The sequence below is a fragment of the Lissotriton helveticus genome, chromosome 11, assembly GCF_964261635.1.
Source record: "Lissotriton helveticus chromosome 11, aLisHel1.1, whole genome shotgun sequence".
In the NCBI taxonomy this organism is placed as follows: domain Eukaryota; kingdom Metazoa; phylum Chordata; class Amphibia; order Caudata; family Salamandridae; genus Lissotriton; species Lissotriton helveticus.
Window position 1 is genome coordinate 845455554 of NC_136072.1, and position 16252 is coordinate 845471805.

Consider the following 16252-nt stretch of genomic DNA (forward strand, 5'->3'; position numbering starts at 1 on the left):
TGTATTTGTGCCTTTTGAACATCATTAAGATATGATGCTCTTATCAAGATTCATCATAGGTTTTGATGTTGTGTGTACATTACAATGTGAACCTTGTTGTTTCTCATCTGCGTTTAGTCCTGCTGGTCTCACAACATGTGGCAATTCCTTGTTTTCCTTATATTTATCTTTTAAGAGTGAACACATAGCTTCAGTTTCACAAAACCCTCTATATGCTCCTCTGTCAGATGCTCCAAAGCAGAATACACACTGCCCCGTGCATGTAATCCCTCACAAATAAAATTAAGCCAAAGCACACACGGGCTGCATTGCACTTTTTAATTGCACATGTAGTATTAAATATTAAAATAGAGGAAGCAACTCATATGCTAAAGCATCCAGGATAAGGGAAATACAATAATATTAATAAATGTTGACACATTTACACAGTAAATTTGTTTCTTTTACAAAATAGATTTATGTTCTCAGATAAACTGTAAGGCTCTGTGAAGCACAAGGTCCTATTCCAGCATAGACAAATTGTCAAATTTTACAGGCTGACAAGGGGCAGTGACTGTTGACAAAACATTGCATCCAGATGCTAACAGCAAACCACGGTTGCGGGGTACCATAAATGATGCTCTCCCTTAAATGCAACGAAGCAGAAATAGTAATCCCAGCATGTCTTTAAGGTTGAGTGTAAAACTGGTGTTTCATGCACTTACACAATGACCTACGCTATATAGAGAAGGCTTCAGTGGTATCACTTGTCGCTTTGAAATCAATGTTATAAAGTCTCATGCCACCGATGTCTTCAACAGGGTAATGGTGATTTGCGTTCAAAGGACATCAACAGAATCACCCTCTCAGCAAACGTATGTCACGGTACCATCCTAACAAGGATCTACCTCAGTGGACTGGCATGTGCACGCTTCTTAACATATGCATATGTTAAGAACATATGTGATCTAAGGGTAGGTGAGGATTTTCTCTATGTTAACAAACACACAATCTGTTGCTGCTGAGGCGGTATGCTAAGATTTCAATTGAGCTGGGCCTGAATGTAGCACTTTTTTGGCATTTGAAACGGAAAGAATGTCGGGCTGGTGAATAAACGTGGAGCCGATGACCCAAATTAACTCTCAAGGACCCTGGTCATAAATTGATACAAATGTTACTAGCCTCATTTAATCTCCTGAGGAAATGTATGGTGTTAAGGCCCAGTTATCACCTACCCGGTCACGTACCTCCACTGAGCTGCTGCTAGACCCCTTAGAAAGAGCGAATACTAAAAGGTACAGCTGGAAAGCTTGGGGAGGATTAAAACAAGAGGTATTCTGTATCCACACTCAGTTGGTGAGCTGACCTTGCCTAAAAGTAACAACCTTTCAGATAGAAGGGCAACTGTGGTTTTCACAGTGGTTAAAGCATTGATCATGCACGTGGTAGATTTATACTTTCCATCGACTGCCCCTGCCCTAAACACTCTCCTTATGATCCATATCAGCTATAAACACACGTGCTGCTGATAATTTGTCTATTCATCTTTCCATTGAGCTGGATTATGCCCTATGACCCTTTTCGCGTCAAAAAGGGGTCACACACTTCTGTAGCAAGAGGAGTGGCCTGAATAGTTTTGTGGTCATATGTCAATGAGAAATACTTATGTTGTGTTTTCAGGTCTTTAAATAAGTAGCAGACTCTCTATAACGACCAGTAGAAAGTCAACAATTTCATTTCTATGTACATTTTGGCTTAATTTAAGAAAATAATGGGGCAAAATGTTCTCCACCCCATTTCTGTCTCAGTCTGAAATGCGAGTCTCTCTCCAGAAAAGGAGGGACGGCATTGTACCAGTCAGACACTGATCAACTGGGGGAAAAGTTCATTGGCAAAAGTGTACTCCCAAGAGGGGTCTGAGTCCAGTGGAGATGCGAGGTCACTGAAAGGGGATGGGGAGCCCTCGTACCCGGAGTCGCTGGCAGTGTCCATCAGGCTGAGAGGCTTCTGCAGGGTGGGCTCCGGGACCGAGAGGAGGCTCTCCATGCACAAGTGCTGGATAAAGTGATCTTCCAGGATCTCCTGCTTCACGCAGGCGAGGGGGCTGGCCAGTTCCTCGCCCGTGGGGCTCTGAGTGGGTTCCTCCATTTTAACAACTACGCAGGCTTCGTTGCTTAGCTCAGAAGCGTCCGACTCCGAGCTTAGCGGCTTCGTGTAGACATGGTCGAAGCGGATAAGTTCATTAATGGCGTCCAGCTTTGCTGATGGGGACCCCAGAGCAGAAGATGGGGAGGCCGGTATGGTATGCTCGTCGCTGCCGACTTCTTCCTCCAGACACCGAGACTCCAGGTCCTTGTCGTAGAGGAACGTCTCTGGGTCCAGCCGATCCAAGCTGTCCAGAATGCCAAGTAATATATCAGACTGCAGAGAGGGAGGAAAGAGGCAAATTATTAATTTTTCAATTCACTTAAAGTACAGTCTGTTGAGAGAAGATTGTCTCTTGGGGCCAACACTGCGCAGAAGACCCAGGACGCCTGTGGTTTAAATCTTAACTACATGAGTGTGACTGGTTAACAGTGTTGGAACATTCCTAGTCTCTCATGGGCATGAGTACGGGCAGAGGACATAGGCACAACAATGGCACTGAGTGCCTTCTGCAAGCATATATTATCCGAAGTTACAGGTACACGATGTGGAGGAGCCAAGGTACGAGGTGCACTGAGATAAACGTTCTGCCAGCTTGCCAAACTCCATGCACTTATCCTGTGCTGATCAACAGGAAGAGAAAAAAATACCAACTGTGTAATATCACAAAGTATTTTTTAAGTGCCCCTCTCTGGCCAGCAGCTAGAACATATGCACCTCTTCTGACTTTCAGAAGGTGACGCTAAGGCGGGGAAAGACTCATGAAGGGCTTGGAGAGGTTGTTCCAAGCTCTACTGAAAGGCACATGGTTATATCCCTTTAGAGCCAAATGTAAACACCCTATTTTCCATTTACTTCTAATCTAATCTTTCTTGTGGGTGGAAAGTGACTGTTCAAGAACAGAATTATTTACAGATGTTAACCCTCATACCCCCGCCGCAACCCCACACAAGACAAATACAGTCCTAACCGTGTTATCAGGTATAGAGGTAGGCTTTGGCTATATCTGCAACAAGTCAACAACGCAATGTCCAAGGTTACAGTCCGTTTTCCATGGCCATGGAGCTACAAAGTGTTTGAGCTGGGGGAGGGGTGGGTTGAGGTGGGGGTGGGTGGGTTAGGGTTAGCTTTGCCCAGGGAGGTAACGTTTTAGCTGGGGGGCACAGGCTTTCACAACAGAGTTTAGTAGTACGATTTGGGGGGGGGGGGGGAGAAGGCACAGCCTTAATCCCAGAGAGAGGAGCAGCACACTTCTGAACGAGGGCTCAGGTGCTGTCGCAGAAGCCTGAACTGTGATGGCGGAGAGCCCCCCAGGGAACAGGATATGATACCGAAAAACCGATCTATGAAGTATCATCTCTACTAACAGAAGGAAGCCCTTCTAAACCAGTCTGTTAGTTTTCTATGCCCATTTTCTCTACTTCTAAACGACGTTTTTCATTACATTTCTATAGCTAATAATACTTGACCATCCTAATAAACAGGGTGCGTCATTTTATTTATAGCTTGATCACTCTCCATGCTTTATGTTCTTTTTTCAATTTCCACGATCATTTTAGAAGATAAAATGTTAGTCTAATATTCCTTGCTCTTGAGGCCTGTTGACGTTACCGTGTTTCTTCAATTCACATCAAATACTTTGTAAAGTGCTGTGATGTCTCGCGTGCATGTGTGGGGGTGGGTTTGGGTTATGAAGAACAGCCGGCCAGTGAGCACAGCGGTTTGTGTTGCTGGCAGTGAAGGGGTGTAGGGGGCTCGCGTCTCACCTCAGCGTCGGATTCGTCAGCGCTGCCATCATCAACGTGGAGATGATCAGGCGTGATGACGTCTGGGCCTGCACCTGCTGCAGAGGAGCACATAGTCTGAGTGCTGCGGACTCAGCGGACCCGGTCACCATACCCAAGTCTTCCACGCGGGACTGGATCAAGACCTGCACAGAAAGAGAGATAGGACTGTTTAGGTCTCACTGCAGGCCTTGCAGATGTGCGCACACTCAAAGAAAGGGGAAGAATGAGGGTTGGACCCCAATGTGTACACAGTCAATGGTCACAGGCTTCCAAAGCTAGGCAGACAGGCATTTAGGTCCTAGTGTACAGGCTGGATGGTCAGACTCTCAAAGATATGAGTCTAGCCAAGACCACACTGCCGGGAAGCGTGTTCAACACATGGGCTCTCAAAGAAAGAACCTGGTGGTAACACCTCACTGCAAAACAAGGCAAGTGGCACACGCCCTCTTAAAGCAAAAAGGTAACATGATAGACCTCACTGCACATGTAGCTATGGGTTACATGCTTTCAAACCAAAGAGGGAATATTGTCCCAGACCTCGCTGCATGCAGGACTTGTGGTCAGGCTTGAAATAAGAGATGGAGACCACTTCACATTAGGCTTAATAGTTACAAAAACATCCAACAGAATCCCCCCCACCCCCCACACACAGCAGGAAATACCCTGATCAGGTGGTAGATGGATAAACCCATGGATTGTTCAATAAAAACTGTAAACCACACGTTTACACGATGGGCTGACGGGAGAATGTCACACTGACATGCACCAGCGACCTAGGGTTGGGAAACATTGTGGGAATGGAACAGAGATGACAATCTGAGGATCCCTTAGTAATGCACCTCAGTGGTCTCTCAGAGAGCTATACGTGCTCTGAAGTCACTGGCGTCCATCAAGGGACACACCTGTCGCTAAGGAACCAACATTTTTCAGCAAGATGATCACTGCCCATTTCCAGAGACACAACCTCTCCCTTCCACCAGCAGCACAGGTGTTATTTTCTGTACACTGCCTATGGCACTTGAAGCATTCCTTGCCTTCTGTGAGAGGTCGCACAAACTTTACGGACTCCTGGGCCCCCCAGCAAAGCCTCTGTTTTCACGTTATCAATGCAAATGTTTAAAAATTAACCTTCACGTTAATCTCCTATCTGTTCAATTTAGGGAACTCAAGGCAAGGGAAAGGTCACTGCAGCAGTGAGGACCTCTGTAATCAGCAGCAACATAGGACAAGTCCCATTGGAGCCTTTGTGAGCAAATTGGAAGAGGAAGGGCAACAGAGTTTCCTATAACTCCCTCCAAACCTCTAATGACACCAAGTGGGTGAAACAAGTAAGTCTGATCCTTCTTAGAATAGTTTGGTTCACCCTTTTTCCATCTATCTATCCATTCATCCTCCAAACCTTCACTCTATTCATCCATTCTCACATCCTTTCATCCTTCAGTCCATCCTTTCGCCATTCCAAACATAAGTTGACACATTCATGCCTTCACCCACCCAGCCACTATATTCTATCTTTCATTATTCCATCCATCCACTGACCATTCTATTCGGCACATTCATCGACCCATAACCATCCTTTCATCCTTCATCCATGAACCCTTCTTTCACTTGTTCTTTTCAAACTCCATTTGTTCCATCCTTCCTTTCTTCCATGTTTCTTTCCTCTATTCCTTTCAACTTGCCTTCTATACTTTCTTCTTTCCAATCTCTATCTACTATCTTTCTTTCTCTCCCTGGTCTCTTGAACTCACTCTAGTTGATGCTCCCTGCCCGTATTCAATATTTTCACCAGTCTATTAATCTCCTGGTTCACTTAGCAGCCCTTACCCCCGACCCCTCAGCCCGGCCCTGGTTTTTCCATAAAGTGCTTGGGGTTTTGTCTGTATACCTCCAGAAAGAGGCCAATAAAACTAATAAACATTTTGGTGAGACCCAGCTTATGAGGTCAGTGGAAATGGCACTTAAGCTGCAAAGGCGTGTGGCTCACGACGCCACTTGGGGTGGAGGGGCAAAAGGGGAGTGCGCAGTGCTTAATTTGAGCCAGTGGTTACCGGTGGGGCCCACCGGCACTCTTTTTTGGGGACCAGGACTTACTTTTAATCATCAACATTAGCCGAGAACAAGAGAGAAAAGCAGCAAAAGGGGAAGAGAAACACAGAACAGTGAGAAATGGTGACAGCAGGGATGAGAGGAAGAACTTGCAAGAGCTAGATAAAGGGGCAGGAAGAGTATGTTTATGGACACAAGCGGAGTGAGGTGAAATGAACACACATCCTTGGTATTAGGCAACCATGACATTTGGCAGCGACATCAGCAGGCTTATAAGAAAACAAGGTGGCCCTGACACTTATTCTTTTACAAATTAAGCACTGAAGGGGAGATCACAAGCAACGAGAACGAGCCGGGGGAGGGGTGGGGGGTGCGGGGGGGGGTAAACATCACAGATTGTGAGAATCACAAATGACCAACTGCAGCACAGCCTTCCTTGCAGCCATCGTTTTACTCGCACATGGTAATGCGTTTCCAGAATAGAGCCGGTCTCACCAGGAAGCCTCTAATCGCTCATGGGGAATATGGGCCCGATGCACCAAGTGTAGGAGTGGATGTCGATTTCTACTGCACTGCCTTAGAATTCCTTTACACTTTTTTGCTATTCACAGAGGGTTGAATAGTACGCCTCAAAAGTCACGCCAGGAGTGATTTCCAGGTGTACTAGCACATATTATGTGACTGACATAAGACTGCCTATTCCCTCCGTGCAGAATTTACAAAGCATAAAATTCTGCAGTGGAAAGGGTAGACGAACGTAAAAAAATTCATTTTGTTTCCCCTCAGTTTGGAAAACACTTTTCCCTGTGGAGAGAGTCCCCAGCCCCAGCTGATCTGGCGGTGATCTGTTCCCCTCCCAGCCCGAAGGACCCTCTCACCTTGGCTTCTTCATTGTCTTCTTCCACCTTCAGGGCATCCAAGCCCAGCCTCTCTCGGAGTTCCTGGTTCTCCACTGAGAGGCGCTGTGTTTTTTCTCTTAAGTGGTCGTTCTGAAGTAGGAGTCTCTGATTCTAGACAAGAGAAAGACCCATCAGAAATGGCCACAGAAATACTTGATCGTCCCTAGGATGAACATGCAGCAGTTATAGACCTGTCAAAGTCAAAGGATCTTTATTCGGATATATAAAACATCCATAAAAGTACAGAATTATCACACAATCCACAAAATAATGATAAAAAACAGTATAAAACAATTAAAAAATATACAATCAATTTGTGCAATGGATGCTTGGCAGTTGTATTTGATAGGGACCATCAATCATAACGTTGTAAATACATCACTTTATAGTTATAGACCTGTACACAATGCCTACAGGCCTCGCCCTCTACTGAGCGCCCAATACATGCCGACCATGGAGGGATTGTAGGGGGCACTGCTGGGCTGCACACAAACTTCACCCACCCACCCACCACATCCTAGATGAAGGGAGGTCTAAACCATTGGTACTCATAGTACGGCCCGGCAGGCCTTCATGGGTGGCCCGCGGACCTTGCATGGCAGTTTCTAAGTTTCAAGTAAGGCCGACAGTAAACACAGAAGATGACCGCGGGAGCATACGTTGTGAATACGTATGAAAGAGGTATTTCCTACGTATGCTCCTGCGGCCATCTTCTGTGTTTACTGCCAGCGTCTGTGAGGTCATGGCACCGTCAGAAAGCTTCCCAAAAGAGAAGTCAGCTGTAAGCCCTTTCACAGCTTACTTTTAAAGGGTCTTTTGGGAAGCTTCCTGTTTGGACACAGAGGCACAGACACACAGACAGAGACACACAGACAGAGACACACAGACAGAGACACACAGACAGAGACACACAGACAGAGACACAAAGACCGAGACACAAAGACCGAGACACAGACAACCAGACAGAGACACAGACAACCAGACAGAGACACAGACAACCAGACAGAGACACAGACACAGACAACCAGACAGAGACACAGACAGAGACACAGACAGAGACACAGACAGAGACACAGACAGAGACACAGACAGAGACACAGACAGAGAGAGACACACACACAGACACAGACAGACGTGTGTATGTCGGGTCTGGTGGCTCAGTGGACTAATGCTTCCGCTGCAGGGGCCTGTGTTCAACCTCTTGGTCACAGTCTTTTTTGCTCTAGCCCCGCCCTCCCATTGACCCTGACCCCACCAGTGTGGCCCTCGACCACAAACCACACTGTAAATTTGGCCCCGAGATAAAGTTTATGAGTGCCCATGGTCTAAACTGTTCCCATATCCATAGTGTACCCATTGCCCATGTGTACCCCTTCATGCCCGGGCATCTTTGAGTTGCCCATGTACAAGCAAGTGGCCTGCTAACCGGGTTGACCACTGTTGGGAGTATCCCTGCATGCGCACCTCACACACAATGACTCTGGAAAGAACTCCTAGTGACCCCCTTATGGGAATGCGGCCTTTACCTCCAACTCCAGCTCCACGACCTGTAGTTCCAGCTCCCCCATTCGAGCTTTCTTCCGGTCTCTTGCTGTCTGTGCGGCTACCCGGTTCTTCAATTTCCTGTGGAGGCAAAGGGAGCGCCATTAACACCGGAAGACGTTTGAACACTGCAGAAACATCTACACAAGCATGGGGGAGAGGGCCATGGGTTACAAACGCGGAATGGGTGGGATTTATTCAAAATCAAAGGCCCTCTGAAACAAGATATTGGACACCCTAACATTAACCAAGTTCGCCATTTGTGATTTGACCATTCCATTTGTTTATCTAAAACATACAAATTATTTAACGAGAGATGTGTTGACATTAAAGTTTACAGTAAATGCACATCAGTTACACATGTTATTTTGTGTGATACAGGAAAACATTTTGGAGATATGGGGAGGAGAGCAGAAGAGAGCCAGACAGAGAACGGGTATTTGCTGGAGGACATCATAAGTCGCTCCACCGTGGAGGGGTGGGCCCCGAGGAAGTGGGTTATGACTGGAGGTGGTCAAGGGGTATGTGAGGGGGAGGGGGCAGAGTAAGACCCTTTAAAAGTGGGCGGAAACCTGGTGGCCCCCTCTTTTTTCCTCTGATGAGCTGATGTCGCTGAATTTTGACACCAAATCACCCCAACATGGCTGGGGGGGTTCGATATAGGAAGATTAGGGAAAATTCACTATTTATTTAATTTCCCCTTGAGGTCGCTGTCAAAATCCCCCCCACCCGTCACACCGCTCTTACCTGCACGGGCCGCTGCTGCATTTTAGCTGAATAACGACACCGATTCTTGAGGGCACTAGATGGGTCAGTTGGCCGCCTCTTTCGGGAGAAGCCTTTCAGGGGTGAGGCTGGTTAGAAGGGGGACGCGACCTGCTGGTGGCCCCACACTTCTAGCGCAACCTCGGGTATCCCGGAGATTATGATCGGCGTGACCAAGAGTCACAGGATGCCCAGCAGGGACAATGCGCTATGCAGTCTCAGGTGCTGTTACAAATGTTTAATGTATCAATTTATTTCACCTGGTCTTTCTGTACTTTGCTGACTCCAAAAGGGGAGGTAAATAGGAGATGTGTAATTTCATGTTCAGGTTTGTTGTGTATTTTGCTATATTTTCTACTGTGTCATTGTATTGGTTGCAGTGGTTGTTATACCACCTTGTTTCATGTCTTTATGTACCTCATATCTATATGCTTTTATTCATTATCAAGTGTCATATATTCACAGGTATTTTGTACCTTTTATAGAATATTTTATTTATGTATTAACAATATAATATTGCCTTTTGTATCCTTATTCTCATGCTGTATTTTCACTGTCAAATTCAATAAAAAATTTCAACACAAAAAAATTTGCTACGGCCTAACCCAAGAAGTTGAGTCTGTTGCTGTTGTGGCGGAAGAGAGGACCACACAGTTTGTAAGGGTGATTGACCCCATCACCATTGCACGAGTGAGCACATTATGAGAGAGCTATACGAAGAGAGACTTGGGGAGAAAGGCAGACTATGATTGGTTTTGCCCTCACAATTACTGTTGTGACCCCTCTGACAGAGTTCGCACCTAAATCGAAAAGAGTCACGTTTACCCACGTAAACAAAGCACAGGGCAAGCTTTTTATTTACGAAAATATTGTTAATTTCATACATGTGTGCGGATGATGTGCATGAAGCTAAAAACGTTGCTCCTGTGTGCAGGAGAGGGCTCTTGATGCTTCTGAAATGAGGAAGATGGCACTGCCCTGGAAGCCTAAACCACGTGCTTAATATGGCCCTTCTTACCATGCTGCCTTCAGTGGAGGCACACAGGTGTTCTTGATGAAGGCCTTCACATGGCAGGAGGGACAGAGAGATCCTTGTGAACAGAGCACAACTAGTGGTGTAATGCCATAGCAGTCCATCCTAAGACTACCCTCGAGCACTTCTAGCTGCACAAATGTCAAGCTAGCTTGGGTCGAGCCTTTCCTGGTGTGAAATGTACTGTTTCCTGATAGATTGTTTTGTATAGAGTTTGCTGTGCTCTGCAGAGTGCAGTGCACACAGGTCATCTGTTCCAACTGCTGCAGAAGCTTCTTCAGGAGGCCTTAAAAGTACTGCAGTGTAAACCGGAAAAGGCAGGCCGAGGAAGAACTAAGAGTACACCGTGTGGTAAAAAGATGCCGCTGACCATACTACCCATCTCATTTGCTGTCGAAACCTTTACCACACTGCAAACCCATGTTTTCAGCACAGATTAGCCAACGTTCACTATTATTTTTTTTCTAAGAATGTCTGACACCGTCACTGCTGAAGCCAGGTCTACTGCGCCTGTTCCCATTGCCATCAACAGCTTATTCATCAAGGCCTGTCCTTGCTGATTTCTAATGTGAAAATGTCCTGCCACCAAGCACTTGCCGCCCTCCAGGTCCTCATTAAACCTGCTGCCATGGCTTTCCACTGTCAACGTCTAAGGGAGTCCCTATTTGTGTCTCTACATCAGCTAAGGACGTATGATTCGCATAGACCCACTCTACCAAAGGCTTGGCTGCACTGCCTGTTCCAGTCACCGCTTGTGGCTTGGGTCCATGTTGGCTGACCCCAAAGTAGTGCGTAAGATGCCTGACAAAGTCAACATTAAAGGCTTTTCTAAAATTCCTGACCCAGTTGGCCCGGAAGTCCTGATTGGGATGCCTTTCAGATACCACTAAAGACTTGCCCTGCTACCCGTCACCAACACCCTCATTGCCATCATGCTTACTGAACACTTGGCCATGCATCCCGTCTCCAATGGAAGGGCGTCCAAGAACCAGTTACCAACAAAGACTTGTCTGCACTGCTGGTTCGACAACCACCTAAGGATTACTACTGATTCTCTTCATCTATAAGGTTCAAGAACTAGTCGGCGCTGCCTGTCTGGCCTACTCCTCACTTAAATGCGTATGTGCTGCCTGCCATCTTTCCCTCAGGTCTCAAAAGTCGAGGGTTCCCCCAAAGAAATAAGTTTCTGTTGGGGCGGGCGTACAAGGCGCAGAGTCTGGTGTAGATTTGGAGCGAATGCCACTTGGCCTGTTGTAAGGCACAGAAAACATTCTGGTGCGACCATGTGGTTTGTTAGAGGGTGGCTTGGACTGCTTGAGAGGCCCCTGATCTTTTGAGGGTGTCATGTAAGACAGCCAGTTGAAAGGCAAGCAGTCTCTTGAGGGCACCAGGGAATATAGAGTGTTTTGCAAGGCACAAGCTGTAGAGGCATGGCTTGCACAAGTAATCTGCATCTACTGACAGGCATGGGTGGCACTGAAAACACGTGGGCTGTTGGCACTCTCAGAGCACTGCGGTATTGCTGCACATTGCATCAGGTGCACATAATCACCACAGCCAACAGGTCTTTGGCAACTGGGAGCTCTGCCAGCAACGGGGGCGGGATGGCTTCAGTTACTGTCAAGACTGAGTCAGACACTGGGAAACTGTGTGCAATGAGGATAACCGGGATGAACACGAGGCGCTTTAATGTCAGTACTTCCTGCTGAAACCATAAAGCACGAATGGCACAGAAATACCATGTACTGAACTCCTTTCTGCCAAGCAAGGAAGGTAAAAAGAAAACAGAGTAGAATACAATCAAGCCATGCCAGATTGTAGCGCTTTGTCGCAATGGCACCAAAGGGTTATAGTGAACAGATGGTACAGCTGTCTGAACCAAGGAAAAAGATGAGCTTCACTGGTGCAAAAAATTAACAATATTAGCTGGCTCTGTGTTTTACTAAACCATCCTAAGAACTTTATCAGTGCTTGAATCGAGCCATATCATACGGTCTTCAAGAAGTCATGGTGTAAGTTTCCTCTGTGCCTCCAAGATATAATCTTCAAACCTCCACCCTGACACTATAACCACTCTTCGTTGTCTGAAGTACCACGAGGCCAACAAGCTTCCTCTTGTTCCAACTGAACAACACTGCAAGAGTCTCGGTGTCTGAACGACGAGGTTCGAACAGCTTCCTTAATGTCAGAATCGCACCACGCTCAAAGATCTGAACAACAACGTTTTACAGGCTTTATATGTCAGCCGCGACATACTGCCCGCCTCCTTGATGTCGGCAGCACCAGATTCTACGAGCTTCTCCAGAGTTCTAAAACAGCCATACTTCCCTCATTGGCTAAATCAAACGACGCTGCCAGCTACAGGTTGGCACTAACATATTTCACCATGAAACTAGGAAAGTATGCCCCCTTTCTCGGTGACCGATTCATTTGGCTGTGACCCAGCTTTTGGGATTAAAAGGTATGTTTTGGAGAAACTTCCAAGAAAAATAAGCTGTGACACAGTAGGGAATCAATTGGGTGGGGTTAAAGGGGTCGTTTGTTAGTTCTTAGTAGTAGTTGTGTAGACCGGGTTCCATATCACATATGACAGTATGACACTATTGATCCCCAGCATAGCTATGCAGGGCGCTCAATCAAGAGTGACAGTGCGCTCTGTAAGTGCAACTGCAACATTCATTCATTCTGTCAATAAGCCCCAGACCCTCCCCCAAACAGTGCGTCAAACTCCGCACACACTAAGCTTCAGGGCCTCTCCCCTTGGCCTACACCCACTACAAACCTCTCCTCTGACCCTACCCTACGCCTCGGGCTCTGACCCGCACCCTGCTCCAACCCTTCATTCCGGCGCTTGTCCCTCCAGACAGCTTTGAGAATTTGGCACCGTGCCCTTACTAATGCCCACGCCCAGTCTGCCTAACTATCTAGTAATAATTAGCACCTTTTATTTTCAATTTGAGGACGAAATAAGTTTGTGCTTATTCAGGAATCAGAAAGAGTGCGTGGCTGGTATCGATTATCTAAACTGGCCTCGCGCTCCCTCCCGAGAGTGTCGTTTTAAATGCAGGAACTTGCGTCAACCCGGCCATGTTAGTTCAGCTGATCTGCCACCGTGGCAAGGAGAGCAGGGGCGGACCGAGTCTCCCCGGAGGGAGGGGGCCGCCCACGCAGGCTGAGCGGGCTGAGTCAGCCAGGGAGAGGGGCAGGAACAGGCACTCTGGGTCTCGACAGGGGGCAGGCAGTTCTCGAAACTGTTTCCACAGAGGTGCTATACATCCTAGTAAGTAGTTGGTGCCGTGGGGCACGGACATCTGCAAATCGTTGTTTGCATACCACGAATTAGTGGAATAGTTTCATCACAAGGCTCGGGTGGATGTAATCTCTAGAGCAGCATCACTGTCATTTAAGACCCCCGCCCCCAAAAGAAGCCTACTGTAGAAAACTCAGCTGCACAATACGGAGCATTATTAAACATCGCGCTATAATATCATATCTGAAAGTAGAAAAAAACGTCCATAAAAAGAACCCTGTCGTTTAATCAACCATGAGCAAAACTACATTGACTGCAGTGGAACGTTCTCCTACAGTTCATGTATAAATATTAACTATTATAAAGACATTACGTTTGTTTGGGGATGATATTTGAACAAATGCCTAACTGTCTCCTGTAAAGCTAGGCGGCTCAATGAGGCTGGTCTATGGTCAACCCTGGGGCACAGAGCATTTTACCAGAATAGCAAATATCAGGGAAACCCCCTATATGTCAACTGAATAGCATATCTAAGAAGGGTTATCTAGCTCTGTTGAAACCGGTTCACTTTGGAACTTTTAAACCCCGATCCCAAGAGCCCGGATATAGTTAGTCTGCTGCTGATCTGCCAGATGTTACCAGGTCCCTGCCCTCGGCTGGGAACCTGGGATTGTGCAATGCAGACTATTGCCTCGAGCCTGGCACCAGTTCATTGAGTAAAGACCCTGAAACATGGGCGTTGCCTTGGAGGCTAGGGGGCGATGCGGCGGAGGAGGGGGGGGGGGGGGGAGAGCGGGGGGGCTGGGGTGATCGATCAAAAGTCGATATGCATAAACGTAATCCCAGACCTACGGGTGGACAGCAATTTCATGTGATCAGAGCCCTCGAGACCCCGGAAAGTTAGGCAATCCCATGATTGTCAGGGTAGACCATGTCCTAGTCCAGGAATCCCATGATCGCTGGGTATGGGGGAGGGTAGCTTGCCTGCCTCACTACCGCCTGCATGCCTCACCTCCTGAGCGCCTTCTCCTCCGGGCTGAGGTGGGTGAGCCGCTGTCTCTTGCGCGGGGGCAGATCGCTGGACTCCGGGCTGGAGGGGGCGCTGTGAAGCGCCGGGACCATGACGGATATGGGCCGGCTGCCGGCGCCGGGATTCCCGGAGATGAGCAGCATCCTGGGCTGGCCGGATACTACGTATCCCTCCGTGAACGTTCGATTGTCCGGAACGCTCGGACCCAGGAGCTCAACGTTCCCCGGCTCTAATTCTTAGTAAATGATCAGCAATTCCTGCGTCTTAGCCATATCTAGGATCGTGTTCGATCCCTATAGGCCAAGCAGGTCTGACGTCATGGCTTCTGGCCTCTGATTGGACCGCGAGATAGTGAAAGAGAATGCTCAGATGTCATCATTGACAGTTCCTGCGCCTTGCGCTCAGGGGGGTGGGGAAGCCTATGAAGGTTTACAGGTGGCAGGCGGCGCCTTGCCAAGATCCTCCCTTGCAAAGCCCAGATCCTGTTTGCCTGAGGGAGAGGAGGGGCTGTATGGGGCAATCGAAGCCGGATTCTTGAGCACGCGGGTTGAGGCACGATGTAAAGTAAACCATGAGAACTGTCCACATTCAGAAAGAATTGTCGAAGGACTAAGCATTTTAACTATTTATTTAGTTATTTATATTATTTTATGCATTTTTATAAAGCGCGGATTTTACCCGAATGTGTCAGAGCACTGTACAATAGAACCAGTTATGTTACATGAGAGAAATGTTACAAAAATGGAAGCAAACAAAAATAGCAGGCGATAGAATCAAAACAACGCAGGCAAAAGGAACACAATATTAAACACAGCAGGCACAGAATGCACAAAAAAATATATAAATATATATGACAAATTTACAATGACTAAAGTACTTCCTGGTGGGGTCTGAGAAGGAAGGAATTAGTTCTGAAAGTGTCTTTGGAATAGAAGAGATTTGAGGTCCGCTTTGAAGATCTGGATGGAAGTGATGGCACGGAGCAAAGGAGGAAGCAAGTTCCAGATTCTCACCGCATTACCAGAGAACTATAGAGCTATCAATTTTTCCCTTTTGAAGGAGGGGGGTAAAAGCAGGAACTTTTCCGCATTCCGAGAAGGTCTTGAGCCTCCAGACAATTTCAGTTTATTCGCAGATAGCGAGGGAAGGAAGAGTGCAAAGCTTTGTGGGCGATGCATGCCGTTTTGTAAATAGCTCTAGCCTCGATGGGAAGCCATCCAAGAGAAGACAGGATAGGAGTGATGTGGTCACTTCGTTTGGACCCTGAAATGAAGCGAGCTGCTGAATGGACGACGAATTTGAGGGGGGAGAGGTGAGATTTTAGAAGGCCAGACAGAAGAGAATTCCGTTTTGGAGGGATTGAGTATGAGTTGGTGAACTAACATCCAGTTGTGAATAGAGTTGAGAGTAGAGTTGAGTAGTGAGAGATCATGAGATGTTTAGAACATTTAAGCATGTTTGGATTCAAATTTACTACGGTTACGCATGCTTTTGTGCCCTATGTTTCCAGAGGGCGTGGTTATCAGTTGGGGACCGGTGTAGTGGCTCCTGCCTCCTGAGCTGTGGGGGCCCCTGCACTCTAAATATAGCTGTATTACAGTACCCAACCATAGGATGGATGGAGGGCCGTTATGGCTGTTGCACTAGGGCTCCTGACATCCTTGCTACACTCTTTTATAGTTCAATGCTGTCAACTTATAGACAAGAAAGAGAGTAGCCAGAAAATGATAGGCCACTGACTTTGAAACATACCTCTAACGTGAGAGAACCGAC

The 16252-nt window shown here is 47.1% G+C and overlaps 1 pseudogene across 1 annotated transcript; it reads right to left on the reverse strand.

Moving 5' to 3' along the window:
• Positions 1-433: 433 nt before the first annotated feature.
• LOC144792177 (uncharacterized) lies at positions 434-14740 on the reverse strand (annotated as a pseudogene). Its single transcript, XR_013602515.1, has 5 exons — positions 14462-14740; positions 8386-8482; positions 6839-6970; positions 3891-4054; positions 434-2400 (listed from the first exon to the last, which is right to left on the reverse strand). The product of XR_013602515.1 is annotated as an uncharacterized LOC144792177 (transcript).
• Positions 14741-16252: the final 1512 nt, after the last annotated feature.